At 41.2% G+C, this 6,170-nt stretch overlaps 1 long non-coding RNA gene across 1 annotated transcript; it reads right to left on the bottom strand.

The window, feature by feature from the left end:
• Positions 1 to 290: 290 nt before the first annotated feature.
• On the bottom strand, positions 291 to 4,212 carry LOC310750288. The gene is made up of 2 exons (XR_014542040.1): positions 3,957 to 4,212; positions 291 to 463 (listed from the first exon to the last, which is right to left on the bottom strand). It is a non-coding gene; the product is annotated as an uncharacterized lncRNA (long non-coding RNA).
• Positions 4,213 to 6,170: the final 1,958 nt, after the last annotated feature.

Here is a 6,170-nt window from a genome sequence, read left to right as displayed (position 1 = left end):
TCACTTTAAGAATGTGTGTCTTTTCCATTGACTTAAAAAAAAATGTATCTGAATGTATCCTTACTGAAATGTAATTTTCCATGAATGTATCTTTACTGAAATGTATTTTCCTCAATATGCTGTACTATGCTATACTTTCTGAATGTATCCAAATGTATTTTTGAAGAATGTTCCTTAAATGTAACAATCACTTGTATTTGACTCAAATGTGTTCGAAAGCTGCTAAAAACACTCCCCACACCACACTGCCATCTACTGGGTCTGCAAATAATACCATGAATACACACAAATACCAGCTCAAAAATAAAGTAGTTTTATTTTCCAATAAGTATGCAAACATGAGACTATCACACCCGAATTGATAGCAATGCAGAACAGGATCTCATATTTACATTGAAGCCATTTCCTGAACATCCAGCCTCACGATCTGCATACTGATTGTCAGCAGCTATGGAGGTTTTTCCTGTAGATAAAGGAAAAAAGCCATTAACCAGATCCAGGATAAATGAGAAGAAGCTCAACACATATCATTCCAGCCCTCCAGCAAAATTGACACCTCCCAAGATCTTACAACATCCTCCTTAAAGGTAAAGGTAAAGGGACCCCTGACCATTAGGTCCAGTCGTGGCCGAGGGAGCCAGCGTACAGCTTCCGGTCAAAAGGTATAAGAGTCAAGCCAGCTCTTTTGTTCGGTTGTTCTCACTCCATTCTTGTTACGTGAGGGAGGACCCTGTTGCAACAGTTTTTGTTTTTCCTGTTCTTTCAATAAAGATCAGACTTTGCTTTTTCGCCAATCCTGGTGTGGTCTCTGTCATTTCCCGATCTGTACAGAGCCTCTACAACCACGCTCCTTCCGAGGTCCCGGTCCTCCTTACGAGGCAAGGACCCCATGGGGAAGCAATTATTTATTTATTTCATTTTCTGCTGGAGGGGCAACCCTCCCGCAACCTATACATAAATTCCTGCAACAGTGGGAAGTTTTAAAAGTCAGTGTCGCCCCATGCTCGCGGTTCTTATTGCTGTTCTTACTACCTATTGCACAACAAATAAAAGATCTAAGTCTACTGATTGCTGTTTTGCTCCAAATTACTTGGCTGGAACTTCCTTCTTTTACTGACTGCATTGACCCACGGGGGACTTGGACCCCGACGAGCTGGGTTGTTGAGTAGTCTCTGACCCCAGAATTTTTCCTTATCAAAAACAACAAGTGAATGGATGGTAGGTTAAAAAACAAAAAAGGTAGAAGAGTATAAATCCCAAGAACCAAAAAGACACGAAGAGCCCAGGCCCAGAGAGAGAGTCCAAGAGGTCCAGCATTATTAAGATTTTACAAGTATTTCCAAAAAATACCATAAATCAACAGGAAGAATGGCTCTCAGGTGTTGCTTATTTATGTGTATAATAAATGTCCACCAGGTGGCGGCAAAGTCTATCTAAGTTCCTTAAGAGGATGTGTGAGTTTTGGACGCTGCTTTTTTATTCTTTGGTACCATTTATTTAATGTAAGGACTGTGACGTTTTTCCATCCCTGAGTAGTGACCAGTCTAGCAGCATCCAGGAGAAAACCAATAGGGGTTTACAAAGAGAAGGGGATCAATGTAACTCCCTGTGAAAATGGAGAGGAGGCAGAGTTTAGGGCCTAAGTTCAAAGGACGATCCAAGATGATCCTAATCTCTGTCAAAACCTGCCAGCAGGAAGCATTAATGTGGGTGAAAAAGCACCATAGGGTGGCAGTAGGTGCCAACAGCCCCACAAGCCTTTTGTTTTTGTGCCAGGTACGTAGGATTTATTGAATGGATTTATGTCCCACCTTTCTCCCAAGTTGGGATTTGAGGTGGCTTCTAAAATTTAAAAACAACATTAGAAAATGCAAAGTAATTAAAAACAAAACTGGTTAAAAACCATAGTTAAAATACACCAGAAAATGGACTTCCGGGTTGGCGCCATCGCCGAATGGCGGACTCCCTCCGAGCTCCGGAGGGAGCCGGCTCGGCAGGGGCTGGGTTTTACCGCACCGGCGATGCGGGGACCCTTAGAAACCACGGCCACGGGGGCCGTGGACTTGGAGACTCGGCTAGCACCGCTAGCGCCCTCCCGACTCGTGAAGGAGCCTTTTTAAAGGCTACGGATCGGGTGCCGGGGAGAAGCGTGGTGCTTTGAGTCCTCTGCCATCCCTGCCGAGCGAAGCCGCATGCCATCCGGCGGAGAGCGCTGACTTCTTCCATTGAGAATTTGGACTTTTAACAACAACCCGTGAGTAAATTGGAAATCGGGTTTAAAAGAAGAAAAATTTTTTGGATTTGAGACGAGCGGGGGGGGATCTAAAAAGGAAGTCAGTCCCCCTCCCTATTGTAGACATTTTAAAACAAGGATTGGGAAGCCAAGGCCCAAAAAGAACGGTATCTTTGCTAAAATCAAGAATTCCATGATGGGAAAGTACAAGAATTGTGCTGGAGGAAGAATTGAAGGAGAAGGAAAATGCACCCCCCTCCCTGGGAACCGGGGCGATTGAGGAGTGAGCCTGGTGAAAAGAGCCGGTGATTTTGACAGCTGTCAAAGTAGCTGTCAAAGTCGGAATTTTAAAGAGGATTTTATTACAAGGACCTTGCTGGTCAAATTTGTTACAACTTGATATAATTTGTTAAGACTTGAATACAAAATGGCGAAAATACGGAGAACAATCGGATTTTTGGAAACAAAGTTACAACAACCCCCCTAGAGGAGCTTCGGGACATTACAAAGATGGGCGTAAGCCGGGAAAAATACAACACTTCGGAATTTCACAGAACTGGTTATCTCCTGGGAAAGCTGCAAAACTGAAACTGAATCTCGTCTACAGGGTGTTTAGACTAAAAGGAGACAACAGAATACTTTACTGAAGAAGGAAGGGACTGAACGCAAGTTTTTGTTCCTGAATAACAACAACCCATGTAGAGTTACTAAACTTCTGAATAAGAAAGTTTTAGCAGCGGAACAAGAGGAAGCTGGACTATAACCTTGAAAGAACAATGGGGGGAATTTTATAATTTGACATTTTTAAAGATTTAGGAATTAATTTTTAAAAAGTAATCCTAAAAATGGGAAATAATTCTGCAAGGAGTTGGGGGAAAAATGGGATTGATGGACTTAAGACTTCCAGGCTGGAAACATAGATTGGAGGATAAGGGAAATTAAACCGGGGAAGGGGAGGGAGAATTAGAATCCAAAGGCTTGCAACTATTTTCTGAATTGGTTTTCTTTTTTCTAATATATTTCTTATTTTTTTATACTTTTATTCTGTGTGCTTTTACTTTAATGGGAAAAAAGGGGGACATTGTGGAAAGAAAAGGGGGCGGGCTATGGGGAGAGATCTTTTGCTTTTTTTTATCAAGGGTGTTGCATAAGGTTTGTATAAATTTAAATTTGAACAATGGGGTATATAAATTGTGCTTTAAATCAGAAACAGAACTTGTGGAAACAACAATATGAAAGGGGAATACGGTAGGGGTGGGGGAAGGGGGGAGTCCCAGAAAGTGGATGTTTGAAAATAAGGTTCTGAATGTATCTTCATAATTTCTTTTCTTCTCTTTCTGTATTTTGGAAACTTCAATAAATATTATTTAAAAAAAAAAAAAATAAAATAAAATAAAATACACCAGAAAATGTTTAGAACCAGCAATTAAAAATCCATTTTGCCCTGTGGCCAGCATCGCTTGCACTTAGTTTCCAAAGGCCTGTCTGAACAGGAAGATCTTAGCCTGCCGGCAGAAAGAAAAGAGAGAGGGAGCCAGTCTGACCTCTCTCAGGCAGGAATTCCACAATATGGAATTTTTAAAGCATCCAGAATTTGAAAATATAGTGGTGGAGGGTGTGATGGCACTTTAGGAGTGTTCCATCTCATGCAAAAGCTTTAAGGTGCCTTGCCTGGAATGAGTAATGCCACAGGTTTAGGAATGACTGAATGCACCCCCTTCACCTGGGTCCAGACGGTGTGTCACTCGCTGCTTGGCTAGTCTACTGCCACACCTCATTCTTTAAATAGCCTCCTACGGCAGCAGTCTTAATCTCTTGAGATTTTTGTACTTAAATATGATAAAGATCCAGGAATGTGTTTTCATTCTTGCTTGCCATTGGGTGGGGGCTGAAAAACAAGCAAACAGAGAAAACGCAAAGAACTTGGTTAGTCTGCAAAAAAAGGTAAAGGTAAAGGGCCCCTGACAGTTAAGTCCAGTCACAGACGACTCTGAGGTTTACAGGCTTTACAGGCCGAGGGAGCTGGCATTTGTCCACAGATCGTAAATTAATGGGTTGCAGTTTTACTCAGAGTAAACCCATTGAAGTTAAAGGAGATGATTAAGCCGAGTCTATTAATTTCAACAGGGTTTACTCTGCTCAGAACTTAGCTGAAGACAACCATTTTAAAAATCAGTCAGTTTATGTTTGTCGTGTCCATTCATTTCCACGGATCTTACTCTGAGTATCAGTAACACCAGATTCAGCCCACTGGATGGTTGTGAAGATTATAGTTCAATAAGGTGCATAAAGAACTTTGAACACCTGGAAATGCTAAATATTGTTAAATAAATTGTTAACTTCTCAATGACTGCAAAAAACACACACATAACCATTCCAACCTTTGATTTTAGATCCCTGATACCTTATATATGCTTATATGAGCCTCTTTTCCAGGCTCAACACCCCCAACTCCTTCTTGCTGCTGCTACTGCTACTGCTGCATCATCATCATCACACAATTGATTGATGTTAAGCTTGTGGTCTGCTATGACCGCTAGGTCCTTTTCACTGCTGTCAAGCCATACAGTTAGTTCCCTACCGTTACCTATGTGGAATGTGGCCAACTGCCGTCCAAACACATGTTCTTAAGTGGAATAACAGTTGGCTCTCCTTACTTCCTAGAAACATCTCGCAACAACACAGATGCATCGGGAGCAGGACCTCTTGTTGTTTCCAAAGGAATTCCTGCTCAGAGATTGTGCCAGGACGGTTTTGACATCAACAGGGGTTGTTGGCAGTCATGTAACCAGAGCAAACAAACAACAATCTGGATGGTTTCACACCTGCAAAACCGCAGTGGCGTAGATTGCTGTTCCACAAGACTTTCTCTTTTGTGGTGTAATAATAATAATTATTATTATTTTAAACACCTTAAAAAAAACTTAAAGTAAAAAAGTGCATACTCAAATTACCCATCCACTGACATTTATCATTATTATTATTATTTACACTATGTTTATTTCAATTCAAATAAGATACGGAAGAGGTCAAAAGAAACAAAAAGCATCAAAATATTTCAATGGCTACTAGCCACAATGGTTCTTCTCTGCCTCCACAGCTGGAGGAAGCAATGCTTCAGAATACCAGTTGCTGGAAACTACAGTGGTACCTCGGGTTAAGTACTTAATTCTTTCCAGAGGTCCGTTCTTAACCTGAAACTGTTCTTAACCTGAGGTACCACTTTAGCTAATGGGGCCTCCCGCTGCCACAGCATGATTTCTGTTCTCATCCTGAAGCAAAGTTCTTAACCTGAGGTACTATTTCTGGGTCAGCGGAGTCTGTAACCTGAAGTGTATGTAACCGGAGGTACCACTGTATATAAATGTAACTGAAATTGCCTTTGGAACTCCCTGCCCTTACATATCCGAAAGGTGCTGTCTCTATGGGCTCCCTCCGGAGGTTTTAAGCAGAGGCTGCATGGGCATCTGTCACGGATGCTGCATTGCAAGGGGTTGGACTAGATGATCCTTCAAACTCTACAATCCTATGATTCCATTGTCTTTTGACTCCTACAAAAGACTTTCCTTTTTCAACAAGCCTTTTAAGGGGACTTTTGTGAAATTTCACTCTGCATCTGTATGGGGTTGTGTGTGTGTGTATGAGAAATGGTTTTGTTTTGTTATATGAAATCATTTACACGTGGGCGCACAGTATACCGTATACATGAAATGGCTTAATACTTATTAATATGTTAATATTGTTAATACCGTTAATCATTAATATATATTAGAGCGAGAAAGAGAAAATATGTTAATATCGTTTTGATCGTTGTCCTTTTTTTATCGCTGGCACACTTCGAGGTTCCAGTTACAGATAGGTAGCCGTGTTGGTCTGCCATAGTCAAAACAAAAAAAAAAATTTCCTTCCAGTAGCACCTTGAAGACCAACTAAGTTA

The sequence above is a fragment of the Podarcis filfolensis genome (genome assembly GCF_964270895.1).
Source record: "Podarcis filfolensis genome assembly, chromosome: 15".
Lineage (NCBI taxonomy): Eukaryota > Metazoa > Chordata > Lepidosauria > Squamata > Lacertidae > Podarcis > Podarcis filfolensis.
The sequence above is the reverse complement of the archived record's forward strand: the minus strand, read 5'-3'. Positions and strand labels throughout refer to the sequence as shown.